The 25,735-nt window shown below is 53.3% G+C and overlaps 1 long non-coding RNA gene across 2 annotated transcripts; it reads left to right on the forward strand.

The window, feature by feature from the left end:
• Nucleotides 1-1,169: 1,169 nt before the first annotated feature.
• LOC107975675 (uncharacterized) lies at nt 1,170-24,600 on the forward strand. Of its 2 annotated transcripts, XR_010158763.1 has the most exons (6): nt 1,179-1,861; nt 2,386-2,635; nt 2,731-2,921; nt 21,811-21,910; nt 23,355-23,511; nt 24,059-24,600. It is a non-coding gene; the product is annotated as an uncharacterized LOC107975675 (long non-coding RNA). The 2 variants fall into 2 exon arrangements; XR_010158762.1 differs by lacking the exons at nt 21,811-21,910; nt 23,355-23,511; nt 24,059-24,600 and having other exon boundaries at nt 1,170-1,861; nt 2,731-4,106.
• The last annotated feature ends 1,135 nt before the right edge of the window (nt 24,601-25,735 follow it).

Raw genomic sequence — 25,735 nt, forward strand, 5'->3', positions numbered from 1 at the left:
AAGAGGAGATTAGGACACAGATGCTCACGGAAGGACAATCACGTGAGGACATGGGGAGAAGATGCTGTCTGGAAGCTGAGGAGGAGGCCTCAGGGGATCCAGCCCCACCCACACCTTGATGTTGGACTTCCAGCCTCCGGGATCGTGGGAAATAAACGTCTGTTGTTTCAGCCGCCTGGTCTGTGAGAGTTTGTTATGGCGGCCCAAGCAAACTGACCCACCGAGGAATTTCGCTTTTGATCTTATGGGTGGTGGGGTCAGTGGGGGCTTTGAAGCCTTGGTCCGACACAGGGCTGGGGGCTCCTCGGCTGCAGGGTGGAGGGGGCACTCCACGGGGAGAGGCCCAGGCTGGGAGACCAGTGTGTAGGAGTGTGTCTGTGTAGGGGTGTGTGTTTGTATGTAGGGATGTGTGTATGTAGGGGGGTGTGTGTGCGCCTGTGTAGATGTGTGTGTGTAGGGGTGTGTGTGTGTCTGTGTAGGTGTGTATGTAGGTGTGTGTGTATGTGGGGGGTGTGTGTGTGTGCCTGTGTAGATGTATGTGTGTGTAGGGGTGTGTGTGTCTCTGTGTAGGTGTATATAGGTGTGTATGTAGGAGTGTGTGTGCCTCTGCAGGTGTGTGTGTGCCTGTGTGTCTGTGTAGGGGTGTGTGTGTATGTAGGGGGTATGTGTGTAGGGGTGTGTGTGTAGGTGTGTGTGTATGTAGGGGGTGTGTGTGTATGTAGGGGTGTGTGTGTAGGGGTGTGTGTATGTAGGGGTGTATGTGTGTAGGTGTGTGCGTGTGTAGGTGTGTGTAGGGGTGTGTACATGTAGGTGTGCATAGGTGTGTGTGTAGGGTTGTGTGTGTATGTAGGGGGTGTAGGTGTGTATGTAGGGGTGTGTGTTATGTAGGGGTGTGTGTAGGTGTATGTGTGTATAGGGGTGTGTGTAGGGGTGTGTGTAGGGGTGTGTAGGGTGTGTGTACATGTAGGTGTGCATAGGTGTGTGTAGGTGTGCATAGGGTTGTGTGTGTATGTAGGGGGTGTAGGTGTGTGTAGGGGTGTGTGTGTAGGTGTATGTGTGTGTGTAGGGGTGTGTGTGTAGGGGTGTGTGTAGGTGTATGTGTGTGTGTACATGTAGGGGTGTGTGTGTGAGTGTGGGTGGCGCGAGGGTTCTCCAGCCCCAAGTGCGTTGATAAGAACGCGAGGAGGGGAGGGGGACAGCTGGAACCGTCTGAGCGGCTGGGGAGCCCGTGTGTGAAGCCGGCACCACGTTAGCAGAACCGAGTTACTGAAGGGCCCCACCTGGGTGGAGCCGTGAGTGTGAACAGTTTCCGCTTCCCCCGGAAGCTGGCGTCGTGCAGAAACCCTCAGCCGCCCGAGCGGGGCCCTGGGCCTCCGGGTCACTCTCTGTGGCGGGGTCTGGCTCCGTGTCAAACGTCCTCATCCAATGCCCGCAGTTGCTCTCGCCCCCAGGCCTGGACCGGGGAGTGAGGGGTGGGCCTGACCGGCCCCTGTGCTCCCGTCAGCCCCCCACGCGAGCCCGTCCTGTGCTGGGGGCAGGGAGATGGGCTGGTGGGAGAGGAGACCGCATCCAGCCCTCCCTGGCCACCTGCAGGGTCCCCACCGTGGCGGCTGCTTTGCTGCTAACTCCTCCCAGGGACCCCAAGTCCCCATCGCTCTCGGGGGGCCCCCCTCATCTGAACTGCCTCGGAGGAGGGACGTATCTCACGCGGAGCACCCCTCCACGCCTGTGACCCTGGACTTGCTCTCCCGCCCCCGCCCGGGCCTCAGGGCTCAGGAGGCCGTGATGAAGCAAGCAGGTGAACTGCACCCTGGAGCCTCCGACGGGGCGGCCACAGGCAGCGAAGACCCCGGAAAAACAGGTTCGAGGCAGACACAAGATCCAGGCCCCGGCAGGCTCCGTGTCTGCCGAAGGCTTCCTGGGTCATAGGCGACACCTTCCCGCCGTGCCCTCTTGTGGGAAAGGGGTGAGGGAGCCCTCTGGGGCTCCTTTTATTTATTTTTAATTTTTTAATTTTTTGAAATGGAGTTTTGCTCCTGTTGCCCAGGCTGGAGTGCAGTGGCGCAAGGTCGGCTCACCGCAAGCTCCGCCTCCCGGGTTCAAGGGATTCTCCTGCCTCAGCCTCCCGGTAGCTGGGATTACAGGTGCCTGCAACTACACCCAGCTAATTTTTTGTATTTTTAGTAGAGATGGGGTTTCACCATGTTGACCAGGCTGGTCTCAAACTCCTGACCTCAGGTGATCCACTTGCCTTGGCCTCCCAAAATGCTGGGGGTCACAGGCGTGAGTCACCTCACCCGGCCGTGAAATTTGTATTTTTAAACTTTGTATAAATGGTATTTTGCTGTCCGTGACATTCAGCAACTTGCTCTTCTCACCCCACAGTACCCTTCTGAGGTTAATCCGCGTTGATAGACGCAGGTGTGGTTCATCTGGAATCTGCTGGTGTGAACTGCGCGGCGGCGTCCCCCACCAGGCACCGCAGGTGATTCATTCGTTTCCCTGAAAAGGCGCGTGGATGCTGTTTCTAGCTCCTTTTATCCCCAGCGATGCTGCACCTGCCCCAGGACACACGCTAGGGTGGAACCGCCGGGCATGGAGCAGGTGTGGTCTCAACCGCAGGAGAAACAGCCGGGTAGCCTCCAAAGGGACGTGCCACTTGGCGCTCCTGCAAGGGGAGAGGCACTGAGGCTCTCGGTCCTCACCAACACGTCCTTGTGCCACACTCAGGCCCGGCGGGTGGTGTGGGGGCCGCATCTCATGGAGGTCTCCGTCCACGTTGCCCCCATTGTGACCGCAGCGGGTGCCTCTTGGTAGCAGCCACCAGCCTCTTCTGGGACTCGCCGGAGGGTTTCCACGTCGCCCGCTCCGACGGGGCTGTTCATCTCCCCTTGATCTGTGGGACTCCCCGTCCGTCTCAGGTATGACCCCTTTGTTGGTGATCTGGGTTGCAGATATCACCTCTGTGTCTGTGGCTTGTCTCGCTGCGTTGTTTATGGTGCGCTTTTGTCATGCAGACGTTTCTAATTTTGCTCTGTCTGGACTTGGCAATCTTTCTGTTCGTGATTTGTGCTTTTGGTGTTTATGTACAAACTCTTTCCCGGTCCAGAAAGCATAAAAAAGTTTGCTTTGTGCGCTGAGGTCTCTAATCCATCTCACAGGAATTTGTGGCGGGTTGGGGCAGAGGCTTCACTTAGCGTTTTCCATCAGGTGAGCCCATTTCCCCAGATTGACTGCACAGCCCGTGCTCCGCAGGGTCCCACACTGGCCTCTCTGAGAGGCTGTGTTGCTAGACCTCCATCTACTCAAAGCTTCCGGGTGATGAATGGGGCGATTTGAGTTTCTGGAAGCCAAGGGGAGGGGCCCAGGATTGCAGGACCAGAGAGAGGTGAGGAGGGCCTGGGGTGACAGGTGGCTGCCCCACGCATAGGTGGCCAGATCCCGGGGAAGGGGTGGCAGGTGGGGAACTCCTGGGGGGTGCAGTGGGAATAATACAACAAACCAAGACTCAAGACCAGCCTGGGCAGCACGGCGAGGCCTGTCTCTACTAAAAATACAAGCATTAGCCCGGTGTGGTGATGCAAGCCTGTCATCCCAGCACTTTGGGAGGCCGAGGTGGGAGAGGGGGGTCACCTGAGGTCAGCCTGGGCAACAGGGCGGAACTCCGTCTTTACTAAAAATTCAAAAATTAACCGGGCGTGGTGGCAGGTGCCTGTAATCCCAGCACTTGGGGAGGCTGAAGTGGGCGGATCACTTCAGGTCAGGAATTCAAGACCAGCCTGGCCAACACGGTGGAACCCCGTCTCTACTAAAAATACAAGAATTAGCAGGGTGCAGTGGCTGACGCCTGTAATCCCAGCACCTTGGGAGGCTGAGGTGGGCTGATCACCTGAGCTCAGGAGTTAGAGACCAGCCTGGCCAACATGGTGAGACCCTGTCTCTACTGAAAATACAAAATTAGCTGGGCGTGGTAGCAGGCACCTGTAGTCTCAGCTACTCAGGAGGCTGAGGCATGAGAATCATTTGAACCCAGGAGGCAGAGGTTACAGTGAGCCAAGATCCCACCACTGCACTCTAGCCGGGGTGACAGAGCAAGATTCTGTATCAAAACAAAAACAAATGAAGAAAGGAGACATTCCAAAGGGAAGGACAGCATTCAGGTTCTATTTTTGGGGTTCTGTGATGATATAAGCATCCTTCATTTCCTCAGAAGCTTCCTGTAGGTCTACTGCGTACACAAAGGCCTTGTTTGAGGGTTGGTCTTCAAGGCGGGCGAGCACAGGGCCTCACGTTGGGGCACCCAGCTCCCTGCCAGCCCAGCCTATCCGACCCGTGAGACCTCTCTGCCCTCAGGTCCCCCCGCCCCAGGAAGTGAGGCGTGTGAAGTAAGGTAGGGGAGGTGGGGGAGTGGGGTGGAGGCAGTGGGCTTGTGTCGTCAAAGTCAGCCCAGGCTCACCATCTACCTGCTATGCCAGCGAGGGTCCCAGAGGGGCCCAGGCTCACTCAAGGCCACGTGGCAAGTTAGAAGAGTGAGAAGCAGGGCTGGTGAGGCTACTCACACCTATAATCTCACTGCTTTGGGGGTCCAAGGCAAGAGGATCCCATGATCCCAGGAGGTTGAGACCAGCCTGGGCAACATAGCAAGACTCTATCTCTGTAAAATTTGTTTAAAAAATTAGCTGGGGGGGGCGTCAGGCGTGGTGGCTCACACCTGTAATCCCAGCACTTTGGGAAGCCGACGTGGGCGGATCACAAGGTCAGGAGATCGAGACCATCCTGGCTAACACGGTGAAACCCTGTCTCTACTAAAAAAAAAAAAATACAAAAAAATTAGCTGGGTGTGGTGGCGGGCACCTGTAGTCCCAGCTGCTCGGGAGGCTGAGGCAGGAGAATGGCGTGAACCTGGGAGGCGGAGCTTGCAGTTAGCCGAGGTCATGCCACTGCACTCCAGCCTGGGTGACAGAGCGAGACTCTGTCTCCAGAAAAAAAAAAAAAAAAAAAAAAAATTAGCTGGGGATTGGCAGCCCCAGCACTCTGGGAGGCCAAAGCAGGAGGATCACTTGTGGTCAGGATTTCAAGACCAGCCTGGCCACGATGGTGAAACCCACATCTCTACTAAAAATACAAAAATTAGCCAGGTGTGATGGTGTGTGCCTATAATCCCAGCTACTGGAGGCAGGACAATCACTTGAACCCAGGAGGCAGATGCAGTGAGCTGAGATCATGCCATTGCACTCCAGTCTGGGTGACAAAGCCAGACCCTGTCTTTAAAAAAAAAAAAAAAAAAAGCCGGGCATGGTGGCGCACACATGTGATCTCAGTTACTCGGGAGACTGAGGCAGGAGAATTGCTTGAACCTGGGAGGTAGTGGGTGCAGTGAGTCAAGATCATGCCACTGCACTCCAGCCTGGGCGACAGAGCCAGACTCCATCTCAAAAAAAAAAAAAAAAAAAAAAAATATATATATATATATATATATATATATATGGCTGCATATGCTGGCATGCACCTGTAGTCCCAGCTACTCAGGAGGCTGAGATGAGAGGATCACTTGAGCCCAGGAGGTCGATGCTGCAGTAAGCTATGATCACACCACTGCACTCCTGGTGTGACAGGAGTGTCTCTGCCTGGGTGACAGAGAGAAACACTCAGAAAAAAGAAGCTAGGGGCCGACCCCAGACTGTGCTCCCAGAGGCAGCCCTGCCTGTGCAGGACAGCGGCCACGGCCGAGGGTGGGGACGCCTGGAGATGCCCAGTGATGCTGCCCCGGTGTCTTCTCCTCCACCCGGCCCTCCTCCTCACTCAGTCCCCAGGCTCCGGGTCCTCACACCACGGGGACATGGGGTCCAATGCGGATGCTCAGGTAGGAGTTAGAGGCTCGGGCCCCAGGGAAATGGAAGCACTGGAGCCATCGTCAGAAAAGCAGGGGTAGCCGGGCATCCAGGGGCCTGGGTGGGCTGGGAGGTATATTCGTTTGCGAGCAGGGCTGTAGCAGGTGTCACAGAGCAGAGGGTTCAACAACAGGCAATTACTTCTCACTGTGCTGTAGGCTGGAGTCCAAGATGAAGGTGTCCTCAGGGCAGATTCCTCCTGAGGCCTCGCTCCTGGGCTGGCAGACGCCGTCTCCCCCATGTCCTCATGGGATCAGCCCTGTGTGTCCTGATCTCCTCCTCTTAGAAGGACACCAGTTGGGATTGGATTAAGGCCCACCCCTATGACCTCATCTCATCTTAATCACCTCTTTTCATTTGTTTTTTGTTTTTGAGACGGAGTCTCGCTCTGTCACCCAGGCTGGAGTGCAGTGGCGTGATCTTGGCTCACCGCAACCTCTGCCTCCCAGGTTCAAGCTATTCTCCTGCCTCAGCCTCCCTAGTAGCTAGGATTACAGGCACGTACCACCATGGCTGGCTAATTTTTGTATTTTTAGTAGAGATAGGGTTTCACCATGTTGGCCAGGCTGGTCTTGAACTCCTGACCTCGTGATCTGCCCACCTCAGCCCCCCAAAGTGCTGGAATTATAGGCGTGAGCCACCGCGCCCGGCCTTAATCGCCTCTTTAAAGGCTGTGTCTCCAAACAGAGTCTCATTCTGAGGTTCTGGGGTGAAGTCTTCAGGGTATGAAGCTGGGGGAACACAACAGAGCCCCTAAAAGGGGGCACAGGGACGGAGGAATGTGAGGGGTGGTGGGACCTGGAGCCATTGGCCCAGCCCTTTCCACCTGCAAGGGGCCTGCGGGAGGTCCCATGAATGGGGGTGTGGGTATCACTGAAGATGGGTGTGTGCAGGGTGTGACAACATGTGGGACATGGGACTGCCAGGACAGAGACACCTTGGGGGCCTTTTAAGGGTCAGGGACCACACCCTGCCATCAGCAGGAAGCCTCAGGGACAGGTGGCATTGAGAACCCAGTCCCCTGCCTTCTACACGTTAGGAGCCCAGACCCAGCACTGCAGGGAGAAGGGAGGGGAGCTGAGATGGTCAGAGGCTGTTTCCATCACCCTAGAGAGGCAGAGGCAGCCCACAGCTTGGTTACAGATAATCACGAATCGCCCCTTCCCCAGCACCCCTCAGTTTGGGGCCTGAGCTGGCCCTGCAACGTGCCTGTGTCTTGTTGCTTCTCTTGGGGTCCACACATCCACCCAGAGTCTGGGGCAAAGTCACCAAGAAAGACCAGTTCCCTCCAAGCCAGAAACAGGAATTCTTGAAGCCACAGTAGTTAAGAGTTCCCTCGTCCAGGGACACCACCAGCTCAGAGCTAACGGCTGTACCTGTAGGAAGAAGAGGGGTCCGGGGAAGAGGAGGGATCCCTGACAGGCCAGCTCCCCACTGCTCTCTCCCCCATGCCTTGTCATTGGATCTGAAGCCTGAAAGCTGTGGGCTGGGAGGTGGCGTTGGCGGGGTCTTAGGCTTGAAGGCTCAGCTGTGGGTGTGGAGGGGGAACAGCAGCCCCAGTGTCCAGCCCTTGGGTCCCTTCTCCTCCAGCTCCCTCCGGGAACGGGAGTCCTCCCACGGCGGGATTAGGTGTGGGAGATGGGACCGGCAGCCCCTCTGAGGCCGGCTGAGCCCCGGGGCGTGAGGCATCTGCTTCAGACTGTGAGAGGGTTCCACCCAGGTGTGTGGGGAAAGGAAGGGGCCACTGATTGGGGTGAGCGTGGTGGGGCGTCCACCTTACACCTCCCCCTCCCTCCATTCGGGACTTCACTTGGACATTACCTTCTCTGTGTTTTAAGTTTGTATTTATTTTCATTACTTTTAAAAGTAAAAAACAATTTTGTTTTCTGAGACAAGGTCTCTCTCGCTCTGTCACTCAGGCTGGAAGTACGGTGGCACGATCACAGCTCACTGCGGCCTCAACCGCCTGGGCTCATGTGATCCTCCTGCCTCAGCCTTCCAAGTAGCCGAGTAGGTGTGTGGCTGGCTGATTTTTAAATCTTTTGTAGAGATGTGATGTGGCCGGGCCTGGTGGCTGATGCCTGTAATCCCAGCACTTTGGGAGACCGAGGCAGATGGATCACTTGAGGCCAGGAGTTCAAGACCAGCCTGGCCAATATGGTGAAACCCCATCTCTACTAAAAATACAAAGATTAGCTGGGCATGGTGGCAAGTGCCTGTAATCCCAGCTACTAGGGAGGTTGAGGTGGGGAGAATTGCGTGAACCCGGGAAGTGGAGGTTGCAGTGAGCCGAGATCTCACCATTGCACTCCAGCCTGGGCAGGAGAGCGAGACTCCATCTCAAAACAAACAAACCCAGAGACATGGTCTTAGGCTGGTCTCAAACTGCTGGGCTCAAGCGATCTTTCCACCTTGGCCTCCTAAACTGCTGGGATTACAGGCATGAACCACCGGCACCTGACCCTTTTGTTTTTTTTTTTTTTTTTGGTTGTAAAATTCACATAATGTAAAATTTACTGTTTTAGTCACTTCAAACTGACAATACAGTGGAATCAATTTCACTCACAATGTTGCACGACTACCACCCCCAGGCTCTCCCTGGTTCCCAAACATTTTCCCCACTTCCAAAGAAACCCCATTAAACAGTCACTCCTAAGCCCCTGGCCCTCGGGCCCTGGCAACCACCAATCAACTTTTGGTCTCTATGAATTTGCTTCTTCCAGAGATGACGTATTAATGGAACCCTATAATATGTGCTTTCTTTGTGTCTGGCTTCTTTCACTTACATCCTAATGTCTTCAGAGTTGATCCATGTTGCAGTGTGTATCAATACTTTATTCCTTTTCATGGCTGCATAATATTCCATGGTATTGAGAGACCACATTTTGTTTATCTATTCATCCATTAATGGATATTTGGGTTGTTTCCACTTTTTGACAAGTGCAAATAATGCTCCTATGAACATTTGTGTACAAGTTTTTGTGTGACACCTGCTTTCAGTTCTTTGAGGTCTGCACATAAGAGTGGAATTGTTGGGTTGTGTTGTAAAGTTCTGCTGAGGAACTGCAAAACCGTTTTCCACAGCGGCTGTACAATGTTGCATTGGCACCAGCTTGCGTGAGGATTCCACTTTCTTCACACTGTCACCAGCACCTGTTGCTTCCTTTTTTTTTTTTTTTTTTTTTTTTTTTTTTTTTGAGACGGAGTCTTGCTCTTTTGCCCAGGCTGGAGTGCAGTGGTGCTATCTCGGCTCACTGCAATCTCCGCCTCCTGGGTTCACGCCATTCTCCTGCCTCAGCCTCCCGAGTAGCTGGGACTACAGGCGCCCACCACCGCGCCCAGCTAATTTTTTGTATTTTTAGTAGAGGCGGAGTTTCACCATGTTATCAAGGATGGTCTCAATCTCCTGACCTCGTGATCTGCCTGCCTCGGCCTCCCAAAGTGCTGGGATTACAGGCGTGAGCCACTGTGCCCAGCCTGCTTTCCTTTTTTTAAAAAAAGATTATGACAAACCCAATGAGTGTGGCTTGGTCTCTCCCTGTGGTTTTGATTTGCATTTCCCTAATGATTAGCTATGAGCAGCTTTTCATGGGCTTGTTGGCCAGTTGTATGTCTTCTTTGAGGAAATGTCTTTTGAGATACTTTGCTCTTTTTTTTTTTTCTTTGAGACAGAGTCTTTCTCTGTCATCTAGGCTGGAGTGTAGTGGTGTGATCTTGGCTCACTGCAACCTCCACCTCCCGGGTTCAAGCAATTCTCCTGCCTCAGCCTTTTGAGTAGCTAGGATTACAGGTGCTCACCACCATGCCTGGATAAGTTTTGTATTTTTAGTAGAAATGGGGTTTCACCATATTGGCCAGGCTGGTCTCAAACTCCTGACCTTGTGATCTGCCCTCATTGGCCTCCCAAAGTGTTGAGATTACAGGCGTGAGCCACCGCCCCCGGCCTCTTTGCTCATTTTTAAGTTGAGTGGTTTGTCTTTTTGTTCTTGAGTTAAAAGAGTTTTTTATATTACACTATACTATATAGTTCTTTATACAATATTTTGGAGAGTAGACCTCTTATCAGATATATGACCTATATGATTTGCAAATATTTTCTTCTATAAATGTTTGTGTGAGGCAGGGGTCCAGCTTCATTCTTTAAAATGTGGCTCTCCAGCTGTCCCAGCGTCATTTGTTGAAAAGACAATTCTTTCACCACTGAATGGCCTTGGCATCCTTGTAAAAAACCAGTTGTTCATAGATGTATGAATTTACTTATGGATTCTTACTGATCAATACGTTTTTCCTTTTTTTTTTTTTTTGAGATGGAGTCTCACTCTATTGCCCAGACTGGAGTGCAGTGGTGCGATCTTGGCTCACTGCAACCTCTGCCTCCTGGGTTCAAGTGATTCTCCTGCCTCAGCCTCCCAAGTAGCTGGGACTACAGGCATGTGCTACCATGCCTGGCTAATTTTTGTATTTTTAGTAGAGAAGAAAGAAACTTTCAAACTATTTTCCAAAGTGGTTGTACAATTTTGTATTTCCATTAGCAGTGTCTAAAGAGTCCTGGTTTCTCCAGTCTTTACCAGTACTTAATATGGTCAGTCTTTTTAACTTTAGGCATTCTAATAGGTGTTCAGAGCTATCTTGTGGTTTTAATTTGAATTTTCCTAACGACTAATGACATTGTATATCTTTTCAGGTGCTTACTTGCCATCTATGTGTCTTTTTGGTGAAGTATCTCTTCAAATCTTTGGCCCATTTTAAAATTCAGTTGTTTGTTTTCAGATCTATGGTTTGCAAATATTTTCTCACAGCCTGTGAGCTGTCCTTTCATTCTCCTTACAGTGAGTTTTAAAGAGCAGAAGGGGCTTGGCGTGGTGGCTCATGCCTGTAATCCCAGCACTTTGGGAGGCTGAGGTGGGCAGATCACTTGAGGTCAGGAGTTTGAGACCAGCTTGGCCAACATAGTGAAACCCCATCTCTACCAAAAAAATTAGCTGGGCATGTTGGCAGGCATCTGTAGTCCCAGCTACTCAGGAGGCTAAGGTAGGAGAATCGCTTGAACCCAGGAGGTGGAGGTTGCAGCGAGTGGAGATTGTGCCACTGCCCCCAGCCTCGGCAATAGAGTGAGGCTCTGTCTCAAAAAAATAAAATAAAAGAAAGAGCAGAAGGTCTTTAATTTTGATGATGTCCAGTTTATTAAGTTTTATTTGGATCACACTTGATGCCATGTCTAAAAAATCTTTACCTGTAAGAAAAGAGCGCAGAGATGTTCTTCTATGTTTTCTTATGGAAGCTTTATAATTCTAGGTTTCACATTTAGGTCTATGATCCATTTTGAGTTTACTTTTGTATATAGTGTGAACTATGGACCAAAACTCCTTTTTTGCATGAACAGATATCCAAATGTTGCAACCCATTTGATGAGAAGGCTCTCTTTTCTCCACTAAGTTGCCTTTGCATCTATGTCAAAATTAGTTGTCCATGTATATGGGCATCTATTTCCAGACTCTTATTCTGTTTTATTGATCTATTTGTCTGTATTTATAGCAATGCCACACTGTTTTGATCACAATAGTTTTGTCATATGTCTTGAAATCAGGGAGTGCCAGTGCTCCAACATCGCTCTTTTCAATGTTGTTTTGGGTCTTCTAGGTCCTTTGCATTCCATATGAATTTCACACTTGGCTTGTCAATTTCTGGAACACAAATAAGAAAAGAAAAACCGGCTGGGGATGGTGGCTTAGGCCTGTAATCCCAGCACTTTGAGGGGCTGAGGTGGTTAGATCACCTGAGATCAGGAGTTGAAGATCAGCCTGGCCAACATGGTGAAACCCCGTTTCTACTAAAAATACGAAAAATTAGCTGGGTATGGTGTCATGCACCTGTAATCCCAGTTACTTTGGGAGGCTGAGGCAGGAGAATTGCTTGAACCCAGTAGGTGGAGGTTGCAGTGAGTAGATATCGTGCCACTGCACTCCAGCCTGGGCGACAGAGCAAGACTCCATCTGAAAGAAAAAAAGAATAGAAAAACCTGTCCCAGGCTTGCACTCAGCCCCTGACAACTGGCAGGTGTCATGGTTTATATTATTTTCTCTGCAGCAGGGTGGTCTTTCCAGGAGCTTGCCTGCTTCTCCCTGGCATGGCTCCTCTGCCAGCCTGTCTGTCCACTCCCATCTGTCTCCCTACACAGAGACACACGGCCTTTCCCATTACTCACGGAGTTTCTTGGGGCTGGAAATCATCACATTTTCTCTGCAGTACACAAAGAGCCCAGCAGTGTTGGGTACATGGAAGGTTTTTCCTAAGGTTTTGATAATATTTCCAGACTAATTCTTTATATAATGGAATAAAATCAGTATGCTAGTGGGGATGTCTAGTGCTGTGAGTTCCCACTCACCCCATCCACCTATCATTCACCCATCCATTCACTCATCCATTCATCTACTTGTCTACCCACCCATCCATCTATCCATCCACCCATCTACTCATCCACACATCCACCCTTCCATCCATCCACCTGTCTATCCATTCATCCATCTATCCATACACTCATCCATCTCTCCATCCATTCATCCACCATATACCCATCCATCCCTCTACACTGTGTCCATTTAACCATCCACCATCCATCCATTTATCCCATCCACCCACCCATTCATCTATCCATCATCCACCCACTCACCCACCCACCCATTCATCCATCCATCCATCATCCACCCACCCATTCATCCATCCATCATCCACCCACCCATTCATCCATCCATCATCCACCCACCCATTCATCCATCCATCCATCCATCATCCACCCACCCATTCATCCATCCATCATCCACCCATCTACCCACCCATTCATCCATCCACCTACTCATCCACTCACCCATTCATCCGTCCACCTACTCATCCACCCACCCATTCATCCATCCATCATCCACCCATCTACCCACCTATTCATCTATCCATTTACCCATTCACCCACCCATTCCTCCATCCATCATTCACTCATCCACCCACCCATTCATCCATCCACCTACTCATCCACTCACCCATTCATCCATCCACCTACTCATCCACCCATCCATTCACCTACTCATCCACCCATTCATTCATCCATCCATCATTCACCCATACCTCCTTCTATCTTCTTCCACATACTCATCCCAATTTCTGATCAACAACTGTTTTGGACACTGGGCCACAGATGTGCCTTCCAAGACCTAAGTTTCCTTATCTTTAAATGAAAGAGTCGAATGAACCCATTTCCCAGGGCCCTTCACACTCTGGCATTCTTTGACTTCTATGCAGGCACAACCTTCCGTAAGAAGGGTGAGGAGCTGGGCCATGTCAGATAGAAGGCGTGATGTCCACTGACGTGGGGCACATACCGAGATTTCGCCACCATTTCCCTTGCCCCTATTTGAACCAAGGCCACAGGAACTGAGATCCCATCATAGGGGCAAGCATAGCAAACGTCCCAGAAATGGCTCCTATTGTTTGCAGGTGGCTTAACTGGGCATCCAGAGGGTGTCCCTTACTGTCCCGTTCCAGTGGGAGCCACCTGATGACCTCTGCAGCCACGGAATCCACAGTATGCTGAAGAAGTAGTCGTTGGGCACAGAGGGCTGAGAGCCAGTCTAAAGGCAGGGCAGGGGCCTCCTCAGGGAAGCCTCAGGCTTGTCTTCCCCCAGGGAAGTGTCCAGGTCCATGATGTCACCGCTGCAGCTGCAAGCCACAGACATGGTCTTTGAGCTGACATCATCATCAGACCTAGGATCCCTGCCCCTATGTCCCCCACCTGACCTGTGCACACTCTGCCTCACCTGTGCACATTCTTTTTTTTTTTGAGACAAAAAGTCTCGGTCTGTCACCCAGGCTGGAGTGTAGTGGCATGATCGCGGCTCACTGCAACCTCTGCCTTCCAGATTCAAGTGATTCTCCTGCCTCAGCCTCCCAAGTAGCTGGGATCACAGGTGCACGCCACCACATCTGGTTAATTTTTTTTTGTATTTTTAGTAGAGACAGGGTTTCACCATCTTGGCCAGGCTGGTCTTGAACTCCTGTCCTCATGATCCACCCACCTCGGCCTCCCAAAGTGCTGGGATTACAGGCGTGAGCCACTGTGCCCGGCCACCTGTGTACATTCTATAGCACCTGTGCACCCCCCCATCTCATCTGGGCACACTCTACCTCACCTGGGCATATAGTTTATCCTCACCTGTGCACATCCTACCTTACCTGGGCATCTCACTTGTGGGCAACTTCACCTGTGCACACCCTCATCTCACCTGGGCACACCCTTGCCTCACACTCTTACCTCACCTGTAAGTGCCTCCACCTTACCTGTGCATACGCCTACCTCATCTGGGCATACCCCACCTACCCTGTGCACACCCTAACCTCACCTGTACACACCAAGGCTGCTTACAGTCCACACCTGTGTCCCCAGCCAGGCCTGAATATCAGTAGGGCTGCCGAGCAGTGAAGCCGACATCCACGGATGGCCTTCCAGGGTCAGGAGAGGCAGGACCCTGCAGGGAGGGCGTTGACCCCTTGCCTCTTCTGCCTCCCCCCACCGTGGGGACCCTGGGCAGTCCTTGACTCCCTGGCAGTGCAGGGCCAGGTGAGACGGCACTGGCTAGGCCCCGGTGGAGGTTTTCACCTCCACACTTCTCTCTGTTCTTCTGCTCTGTGGCTTCTGCCTCAGTGGGGAGGTGGACAGAGCTGAGTACAAAGAAATCAATGGACTTTCAGGATGAATTTTTAAAGACCAGCAGCAGTGGCACTATTCTAAAGCACAGAGGATTTCTTTTGCAAGAGCAGGGCTTTTTGAGAAAGGAAAAGGTTTTAAGTGAGAACATGGACTTTACTGGCTTAAGCCGTAGAGTGGGGGAGGCTGCAGGGAGCCTCTTTCCTGTCTGAGAGAAGGCAAGGGTTGGACCATGGAGGGGCAGGGAAAGGGCGCCCCAGTCCCTCACATGGCCACTGCCTGGGTGAAGCCACATGGGGGTGGCTGCTGGGAGACCCAGGGGAGCGGGGGGGATGTCAACGTAGACCTGTGCTTGATACACTCCTTAGAAGTCTGGAGAAATCCTCACACCAGCACAGGGGTGTCCCCCAGGGGAGAGGAGCCCCAGCCATGGCTCCGGCAAGCCTGTTGGGGCTGGGGGCAGTTCACGTCCTGGTGGTCCCTGAGAGGTGGGCCGGGCTCCAGCAAGCAGAGGGTCTCGAAGTTAGCACAAAGAGTTCCCAAGGGGTGTTAGTGGACACGGAGGGCAGGGCTCCTGGATAGCTGGGCCAGACTGGCCACAGAACCTGTGGGAGCCTTACCTGGGCCCCATGTGGAGGCACAGGCAGGCAGATGGGGGAGAGGGGGAGGGCGGAGGAATCAGGACAGAGTGAGTGCTGGCCCTGAGGCTGAGACAGCTGGAAGGGGTGGGTGACCCTGAGTGGGCTGGCGACAAGGGTGATTCCTGGGGCAGCAGAGAGTTCCTGCAGAAGGGACTTGGTTCTGCAAACTCACTGCTCAGCTTCCACATGGCCCTTAAGCCCTGCTCCTCTGCGGTAATCTTCCTTCTGTGGGGTTTTTGGGTACCCTCCACCACACTGACTCAGGACAGCCCTTTCCCATGAAGGTCACTGTGGTGGGGAGAACAGACAGCCCCGTTGCCCTGGGAGGCCACAGGTGAGTCCTTGTCACTGCGCTCTGAGGCTGGCTGGGAGGCCCTGAGCTCCCTGACATGCAGCCCCTGGTGGGGGACTTGGGGGTGCTGACGTTCATGCAGAGAGAGGGGCTGGGGTCTCACCATGCATCCCCTAATGCTGCCTGGTGCTGTAGCATTTTCTGGACAAGAAAACAAGCCCTCCCAAACCTGGGCTTCTCCTGGGGGAGCCACCTTTCACTGACAGTGGCACAGGTGCCTGGGTGGGTGCTCAGGCTCTCCCCTCATTCCTGCAATGATCTAGGCAGGCGGAAACCCCCAACCGTGCAGGGTGTCAGAGACCAGAACCCAGAGGCCCTTCTGTCTCCACCTTCCCCTGCAACTGTGGCCTGCTTGGTCTGAAACCACTCTCATAGCTCTGTATGTGTCTCTCCTCATTGTCTCTCTGCCCAACTCCCGGATCTCCCTCTCCATCCCCGTGTCTCCCTCCAGGCTAGCCTTGTAGTGGGGCTGCTGGGTAGGTGTGGCCAAGGCAGGATTTGGGAAGAATGGGTTGGGGTCAGCTGCCCCGGGTACCTTCTGCAGGTGCTCAAGGCTCTGCAGGAGCTTGTAGAAGTCCCTCCTTCCCAACTCTGTGGCTGTCCCTCTCTCCGGAGCACCCTAGATTCCTGCCCCTCTATGTCTTCCCTGTGTGCTTCAGCTGAGTGAGTGACGCCCCCTTGACTCACTCCTCTCTCAGGCTCTGTCATGACTGATCTTCTCTGAACACCATTGTGGGTCAGGTCATGGGAGCACAGGGATGGATGTGGGGCTGGGAGTCCACTTTCAAGAGTGTGCATCCCATGGCTGGCAGGTGGGCACCAGCTGTCACTGAGAGCTCAGGCTGGGCTATGGGCCACTGTCCTCAGTTCCTCTCCATGTGTCCTCTCCATGGGCTGTTGGGCTTCCTCACATCATGGCAGCTGGGTTCTAAGAACGAACACCCCCAATAAAGCAAGGTGGAGTGCAGGGCACTTAGAAGTCAAGTAGCATCACCTTTGCCAAGCTCTATGGGATGAGGGTCTGCCCAGAGTCAAGGGGAAGGGATGGAGACCCCAACACTTGAGGAGAGAAAGGTCAAGGTCACATTGTGAGAAGAGACTGTTGAATGGGAGATATCATTGCAGCTATCTTTGGAAAAGACAATCTGCCACACATCCCCAGAGTGGGTTGGGTTATGCCAGCTCTCTGGGCTCTGCTGTGTGAGTGATGCACCCAGCCAGGGGCCCTCACACCCATCTGGCAACCCCATATGTGAGAACAGGGCCTACAGTGGCCCCAGCAGTCATGGGGATCCTCCAGCCAAGTCCTGTTGCTTCCTAAGCAATCTCCTACCCAAAGCCTCCATGGCCCCTGTTTTCCACATGGAGGAATGAATTTAGCTTTGCCCTGAGTTGGCAAAATCTGGCAATGGTTTAAGAAAAGCTTTAAGTTTGACAAAGTGCTCTCTTACTTACAAATTTAGTTTATTTATTGTTATTTTATTTTGGTTCACAAAGCAAATGAGTATTAGTTATTTATTGCTGCACAACAAATTACTCAGATTACCTCAAAATCTAGCAAATTAAAATAATAAACATGTATCATCTCCCATAATTTCTGGGGTAAATAATTAGGTAGTGGCTTAGCTGGGTGGTTCTGGCCCAAGGACTCTTATGAGGTTGCAGTCAGGAGCAGCTAGACAAGGCTGCATTTATCTGAAGGCTTGACTGGGGCAGGAGGCTCCCTTCCAAGATGGCACCTGCACAGGGCTGTTGGCTGGAGGCCTCAGCTCTTCACCCTGTGGCCCTCTCCATAGGCTGCTTAGGTTTCCTTGGGCCCTGATGACTGGTTTCCCCAGTGTGAGAAATCCGTAGAGCAAGAAAGAAGTGCATTGTTTTTGTGGCCTAGTCTCAGAAGCCACACACTGTTTCTCCCAGGATATCCTATTATTGCATAGGTCTGCCCTATTCAAAATGGGAAGAGACTGTACAAGGGCATAAACACCAGGAGGGGAGGATCCATCATTGGAGGCCCTCTTAGAGGCTGGCTGTCCCAGTTTATGAAATGTTTTCTGGATTTTGAAGTACTTGGGAGTTTGCACAGAACTTTATTATCTACAACTGATTTTTTACATGAATTATCTCACTAACCCCTGAAATATTCCCTTATTTCCTTTGAAGGGACTGGGATGGGGCTTTGCGAGTCATCGTGCCCTTTGTTGTGCCTTTAGCTGGGTTTCCAGACTTTGTGGGGCCCAGGAAGTCACCCTGGAGGGGAGGCCCAGCCCCAGGCCCCAGAGATGAGGCCAGAGTGAAGAACGAAAGGGTCCGTGAGTCAGCGCTGGGTCAGAGAGAAACAGAGCAGGCTGAGGGCCTGAAAACACAGCAGAGTTCATATGGAGGGTTGGGCCCAGGCTGAGGCATCCACCTGGGAGGCCAGGTCTCTGTGTGTCCCCTCAGAGTGTTTGTTTGCCAGACTCACGGTCACTAAGATTTTCTCCATGAAAATGCAAGCTACGGCTGGGCACGGTGGCTCACGCCTGTAATCCCAGCCCTTTGGGAGGCCGGGGTGGGTGGATCACGAGGTCAGGAGGTCGAGACCATCCTGGCTAACACGGTGAAACCCCATCTCTACTAAAAATACGAAAAATTAGCCGGGCGTGGTGGCAGGCACCTGTAGTCCCAGCTACTCGGGAGGCTGAGGCAGGAGAATGGCATGAACCCGGGAGGTAGAGCTTGCAGTGAGCCGAGATCATGCCACTGCACTCCAGTCTGGGTGACAGAGTGAGACTCCATCTAAAAAAAAAAAAAAAAAGAAAAGAAAAGAAAATGCAAGCTACAGACTGGGAGAAAATATTTGAAAACATTTACCTGACAAAGGACTTGTATTTAAAATACAAAGATGTTTTAAACTTAATAATGAGAGGCTAACAACCAATTTTTAAAATGGGTTAAAGAGGGCCAGGCAAGGTGGCTCATGCCTGTAATTCCAGCACTTTAGGAGGCTGAGGTGGGAGGATCACTTGAGCCCAGGAGTTTGAGACCAGCCTGGCCAATATAGTGAGACCGTATCTCTACAAAAAATTAGCTGGGCATGGTGGCATGTGCCTGTAGTCCCAGCTGCTTAGGAGGCTGAGGCAGGAGGATTGCTTGAGCCCAGGGGTTCCAGACTGCAGTGAGCTGTGATTGCACCACTGTGCTCCAGCCTGGGTCACAGAGGATGACCCTGTCTCAATAAAATAAAATAAAATAAAATAAAATGGAGCCAAATATTTAAACAGACACTTCTGTAAAGAAGATACACAGGTTTTCAAATAAGTCAGTTTAAGTGGGGAAAAAAAAGACATGTAAGCACATGAAAAGACACTGAACATTATTAATCATTCAGGAATGAAAAATAAAACCACAATGAGATACCACTTCACACCTACTAGAGCGGCTGAAATGAAGAAGACTGACCTCAGCAAGTGTTGATGAGGACATGGAGCACCTGGAACTCTATGCTGAGTGCTGATGCTGAGAATGCAAGATGGTGCGGCCACGCTGGGGAAGTTTGGCAATTATTAGAGAGTTAAATGTGCACCTACCATAAGAAGCAGCCACTCCACTCCCAGGCACTCACCCAAGAGAGATGAAATCATCTGTTCATACAGAGACAGATATAAGCATACCTGGCAGCTCTATTTGCATATGGCTAGAACACAAGTACCCACTTCTCTGGAGTGTTGGGAGGATTTATTAATTTTTTGAATTTGAAAATAGAAGGTCAGGCATGGTGACTCACACCTGTAATCCCAGCACTTTGGGAGGCCAAGGTGGGTGGATCACTTGAGCCCAGAAGTTTGAGACCAGCCTAGGAAAATAACATGGTGAAACCCCATCTCTATAAAAAATACAAAAATTTAGTGCTGAGTGAGGTGGTGCACATGTGTAGTCCCAGCTCTTGGGTGGCTGAGGCAGGAGGATCGCTTGAACTCAGGAGGCGGAGGTTGCAGTGAGCCGACATCACGCCACTGCCCTCCAGTCTGGGCAACAGAGCAAGACCCTGTCTAAAATGCCCAGGCTGGTCTCGAACTCCTGGACTCAAGCAGTCCTCCCGCCTCAGACCCCCAAAGTGCTGGGACTACAAGCATAAGCCCCCATGCCCAGCTGGGAGGATAAATTTAGTTGGTGGATGTCAATTCTGTGGCACAGCATGGCAGGCAGGAAGGACTAAGTAACTGCACCATTATTTTTATGCCTTCCCGTGTTGCTTTCATCCCACTCAACGGATTCAGCTTGCAGATGGGGAAACTGAGGCCAGGAGAGAGGCAGGGTATTTGCAGGATTTGGTCACCAGGTCAGAGTCCAAGCTGGACCCAGCAGCCAGGCCCTGGCCTGTGGACAGCATGTTCCCATTCCTCCCTCCACACTAGCAGAGCCAACACCCTGCTACTGAACCTCCCTCTCCGTTATGGGGGTGGCTGTCTCCAAGCTTCCCTCTTAGCTGGCTTAGGGCAGCATTAATTGGGCAGAACCGGGAGTGAATACTCCTCCTGGAACCACCCAGCTAATAAGCTCACCATTGAAGTGTGATGGGAGTACCGCCGGGGAGCCCACGCTGGGCTGGACTAATTTAATCCGAGAAGAGAGAGTCATGAGATGCCAGGCCCATCAGCCCTGACGGCGCTGAGAGGAGGGAGGGAGGGAGGAGGCAGGGCTTTGAGCTTCTGCTTTGAAAACCTGAGCCCTGAATTTCCGAGTGAGGACAGGAAGCCAACAGCCTCGCTCCAGTTGTGGATAAAGGAGCCAGAGAGAGTCCTGGTCTTGCCTCATCCCAGAGCCACTGGGGCTGCGGGGTGGGGGAGGGTGATGGGCAGGGCTGGTGTCCAGGTGTGGGTGTCTCTTCACACAGGCTTCCTTGTTTTCTCATTTTTATTTTATATATGTTTTTAAGAAACAGGCCTTATTCTGTTGCCCAGGCAGGAGTGCAGTGGCCAATTCTAGCTCACTGCAGCCTCACCCTCGGGCTCAAGAGATCCTCCCGCTTCAGCTTCCGCAGTAGCTGGAACTACAGGTGCCAGCACACCCAGCTAATTTTCATGTTTTTTTGTAAAGATAGGGTCTCCCTATGTTGCCCAGGCTGGTCTCAAACTCCTGGGCCCAAGCAATCCTCCCACCTTGGCCTCCCAAAGTGCTGGGACGACAGGTGTGAGCCACCGCCACCACCCCCCACATCCGGTGCTTTGGATTATCTGTTGCTGTTTAACAAACCTTCCCAAACTCAGTTTCATAAAACAACAGTTCTTGATTCTGCTCAGGAATCCTCCATCTGTGCAGGGCCGGGCAGGGAGGCCTCGTCTTCTCCTCAACACGGTGCAGGGCAGCTCAACGGGGACTAAAGGACCCTTATTCAAGATGGAGCACCTGCTAGACTGACAGTTTGGTGCCATCTGTGGGTCCCTCCCTGGGGCCCTGGCATCCTCAGAACAGGCTATGTGGGTGCCCAGAGCAGGTGTCCCAAGACAGCCACCCAGGTGGGAATGGTATTACCTTTTGTGACCTCGCTAGGGGATGTCGGTGGGGTCCCCAGGCTTTCTTCTGGGGGATCCAAGAGGCGCCCCTGTATCCCTCAGCTGAGCCCTTCAGCATCAGACCAGCCTAGCCCCGGACAAATTCTCCAAGTTAACAAGTTCAGGGCCTCATGATTAAGTAGACTCACAAAGTTGATGAAAAAATCGGGATATAAATAAATATTCCTGGAGATATTCCACCCCCTGCAGGCATGAACTTTGAATAATTGGAGAGAATTATGCTGAGGACTAATCAAAACTTTTTTTTTTTCCTTTTGCTAATTACCTCTGGGTTTCATCAGTGTCAGAGTCTAATCAACTCCAGACATCTTAATTGACCCTCGGGAAATGTTAGAAATGGTGAGGGCTTTGGTGTCGTAGGGAAGGGGGGCTGGGAGCTGAGAGGAGCCGGGGGTCCTGGGTCCAGAGCCACCCTGGTCTGGGGTGGGGACTGGTACATGGGTGAGGGGGGGCCTGGTTCTCGGGAGGCCTCTGATCAAGACGGATGACGCCCTTGCCTGGGCCGCAGCTCAGCTTCCTCCCGCACTCCCCGGCCCTTTGGCTTCACTCTCATCATCGCCTGGTCTGGAGTTTATCCGGTGAGATGGATGAGGCCAGGAAGGGGTCTGGCACCCAGCAGGGCCCGGGGGAAGCTCCAGATTCTCAGCCAGGAGATTCTTTTTTTTTTTTTTTTCTGAGACAGGGTCTCCAGTGCAGTGGTGGCATCACAGCTCACTGCAACCTCACCCTCCAGGGCTCGAGCGATCCTCCCACCTCAGCCTCCCGAGTGGCTGGGACTTCAGGTGCGCCACCACACCCAGCTAAGTTTTGCACTTTTGGGGTAGAGAAAGGGTTTCTCCATGACGTCCAGGCTGGTCTCTAACTCCTGGGCTGCAGTGATCTGCCTGCCTCGGCCTGCCAAAGTGCTGGAATTACTGGTTTGATCAGCCAGGGGCCTCTTGGTGTCTCCAAGTAGAAGGAGAGTTTGGTTTCTTCTCCTGATGGGAATCATTTGCATATGATACAAAATTCCTCTTCCAAAATGTAACTCCAGCAAAGACAGGCCCTGCCTTGGAGCCACTGGTGTTGGAAGCACCATTTCCTGCAGTGTCTCGGAAGGGGGCGCTGTGGCACATGGCAGCAGAGCCAGCGTGCTCCAGCCCTCTCTGAGCCCCTGGTGGCCCACCCCTCGGCCCCTTGCTGGGGTGGATCCCCCACCCCTGTTCTTGGGCATTTTGAAGGCTCAGGAAAGCCTTTGACCAAATTCAGAGGCAAAACTCATTTGCCTGGAAATCCGCCCCAATAACCTCTGCTCAGGAAGCCAAATGCCCAAACTAGACCCCTCAGCTTCAAACATCCCCAACCCCAGCCCCCACGCCCAGCAGCCCCAGACCCCACGATGCCAGGAGCCACCACCAGCAGGCCCAGGCTGCCCCCCTCAGTGGGGAGCTGCACCCCCGACTGGGTCAGCCTCCCACCCCTGCAGCTCGGAGCTCCCTGGTCCCCCCAGCCTTGCCCCACGCCTGTGCTGGCCCGTGCACGTGCACTCTGCAGCTTCAGCGGGCCCAGCCTCCCCTCCACCTCCTCTCTTCCCAGCTGAGCTACTCTAGCCCTTCTCCAAGCTGGCTACCACCTCGCCTTTCTCCCCCAGCCCACCTCTCCCCTCCATGCCCCACCTGCCCACTGGTCCCTCTCCACTCTCAGCCGAGCTCCTGACGGTGCCCACAAACCCCACCCAGACCTACACCTTCCCCAGTCTTCCCCTAAGGTCATCAGACACAGAGCTGGGAGCCCTCCCTGCACCCCCTTTGGCCCCACAGAGGGTCCCCAGCTCCGTCCTCTCCCTGCCCCGTCTGTCCTCACACTCAGGTACCCTTCCTGGCTCAGAACAGCCGGCTGTTCCCCGGGGTCCCGAGCCCTCACCCTGCCTGCCCCCTGCCCCACGTGTGGCCTTCCATCTGTCCACCCAGCCAGCTCGCCCGGCTGCAGGGTGTTGGCACTTGGTGTCCTTCGGCTGGGGTTCCTCACAGCATCGCTCCTTCTCACCACCCAGGTCTCGGCTCAAAATCCCCCTCCTGGGAGAGGCCATTCCGGAACCCCAGGTTCAAGCACAGTGCTGCCCCCTTCTCCCGCCCCCCAGCTCTTTCCATCACATTGCCATGGTTGACTTACTTCACTGTCTGAAATCCGTTCTTCCCTCCCCCTCTCTCTCCCTAATTTGCTAAAATGTCGGTTCCACGAGGCCAGGGTTCTGTGCCCTTTCCTGTTGATCCTGGTACAAGAGCCCCGGCCACACGGCAGGCTCACGGCAAGGCTGTCAGACAGAAGAAGCCGATTTCACCAGCTTCCCGGAGGGGCCAGGGGATGGTCCTGCCTGAGCCTGGGTTCCGTTCTTTGGTCCTCTGTGAGTGGCCTCACCAACTCTCTCCCAGCCTCTGTTTTCTCATCTGTGAAAGGGGGACAGCTTCCCATGGTGGAGGGAGGTGATGTGCTTTGTCAAACCCCAAGCCCCCCAGGAGCCTGGATTTGGCGTGCTACCCTGTCCCCCTGCTGTTCTCCCCACATAGACCCCCTGCCCCAGCCGGAATGGCACCCGGAGCTCCAGCGTCAGCCATGGACATGGTGGGGGTCCCGCTTCCTGCCGAGACCCAGCCCTTACTGCCCTTCTCAAGTCAGGCAGGAACAAGGGGGTGAGGGGACTTTCCTGGGCCATGCAGGAGTGAGAGGCCCCAGGTGGATCCCCACCCCCCACCCTGGAAGAACAGGCATGGTGAGAGGGAACCCTAGACAGTAACACCCCCTCCTCTCCGCAGAAGCCCCTATGGGATGGGCCCTGGGTGCAGCGTCTGCCCTAGCAGACCTGCCCCTGCTCCCACGCGGATACGGGCTTGCTGTGTGACTGTGGGTGTGGCCTTCTCTCTGGGCCTCAGTTTCCCTTCTCTCATCCCAAGGTTGCATTCCATGGGCCCGGGAGTCTTTTTGGGACAGATGCCGTGATGTGACTCCAGCTGAGCTGCCCCCTCGACCAGGGCCACCAGAGGCAGCCCCCTGCCTCCAGATCAAGAGCCCACCCACCCTCGCGGGTGCCCAGGCGCTGGCCCCTGGCCTGTGGGCCGGCCTGGCTGCCTTGGTCATGGCAGGAAGGATCCATCACTGCTGCCTGATGGATGATCTGAGCCTCCTCCTGCCCGCGCCCCGTGCTGTTTCAGCTGCAGAAAAATGTTTATCACTCGGCACAGCAGCGACCCTCCCTGCCTGCCTGCCTGCCTGCCTGCCTCCCTCCCTGCCTCCCTCCCTCCCTCCCATGCTACGGACTCCCGGCAGACATCAGGAGGCTTTCCGGGGCTATTTTCATGATTTTAATTTTCTATTCCCCATCTCCTTTCTTCCCCCTTATTACATTTTGGGCTTTTTTGGGCTTCTGGAATGAGCATACGTTTTCCTGGTGATATTTTTTAATAAAAACCATCATTTATGATTATTTTTCTTCCCCACTCGCTGTCAGCCTCCCCATTGGATTTCATATGAACACGGCTTCCCGCCTGCTTTGTCTCCAACGGCCTCCCTCTGGCCCCAGGACCCTCCTGTGTCCCTGCCCCAGCCAGCACTGCTGCCTTCTGCTGACCACGGCCACCGGTCTTCTGGGCTTTTCTGTTCTGTCCTTCAGATGGGTCTCACCTGCACACTTTTCCTTTCTCCCTCCCTCCCTCCCTCCCTCCCTCCCTCCCTCCCTCCCTCCCTCCTTCCTTCCCTCCTTCCCTCCCTCCCTCCCTCCCTCCTTCCTTCCTTCCCTCCCTCCTTCCTTCCTTTCATGAGAGTCTCACTCTGTCATCCAGGCTGGGGTACAGTGGCACAATCACAGCTCACTGCAGCCTTGATCTCCCAGGCTCAAGTGATCCTCCCACCTCAGCCTCCTGAGTAGCTGGACTACAGGTGTGCGCCACCACACCTGGCTAACTTTTTGAAGAATTTTTTGTAGAGATGGGGTCTTGCTACATTGCCCAGGCTGGTCTTAAATTCCTGGGCTCAAGCAATCCACCCTCCTCACCTCCCAAAGCATGGGGACTATAGGCGTGTACCACTGTACCCTGCACACCTTTCTTGGTTGCAGTGCACAGAAGGGGCTGGGGACTCAGAGGGAATGGGGCTGCCCTGCAGGCCACGGGGTTCAGCACCCTGTGCCCCCCACCCCAGGCCTGTGGGTTCTGCAAAGCTCCTCACGAGCCAACGGGCTGCCAAGATCATCAAGGAGAGAGGTTTCCAAAAAGACCCCCGTCCTCAAACGCTACCTAAACTGTCGACATTACTCAATGAAACAGAAGCTGGCCCACCACCGTCTACAGCGAGACTTGGGCAGGTCCTTTCTTCTAGGTTTCCCTGTCTTATTTGTTTATTGGAGGCGGGGTCTCACTCTGTTGCCCAGGCTGGAGTGCAGTGTTGCAATCACGGCTCACTGCAGCGTTGACCTCCTGGGCTCAAGCGATCCTCCCACCCCAGCCGCTCAAAGTGCTGGAACTGCAGGTGTGAGCCACCACATCGGGCATCCCCATCTTTAAATGGAAGCTAACTTCAGGTTATGATCCTTCCTTCATTCAGCAAACACTGAGGGCCTACTGTGTGCCACACAC

This window comes from Pan troglodytes, chromosome 6 (genome assembly GCF_028858775.2).
Source record: "Pan troglodytes isolate AG18354 chromosome 6, NHGRI_mPanTro3-v2.0_pri, whole genome shotgun sequence".
NCBI lineage: Eukaryota > Metazoa > Chordata > Mammalia > Primates > Hominidae > Pan > Pan troglodytes.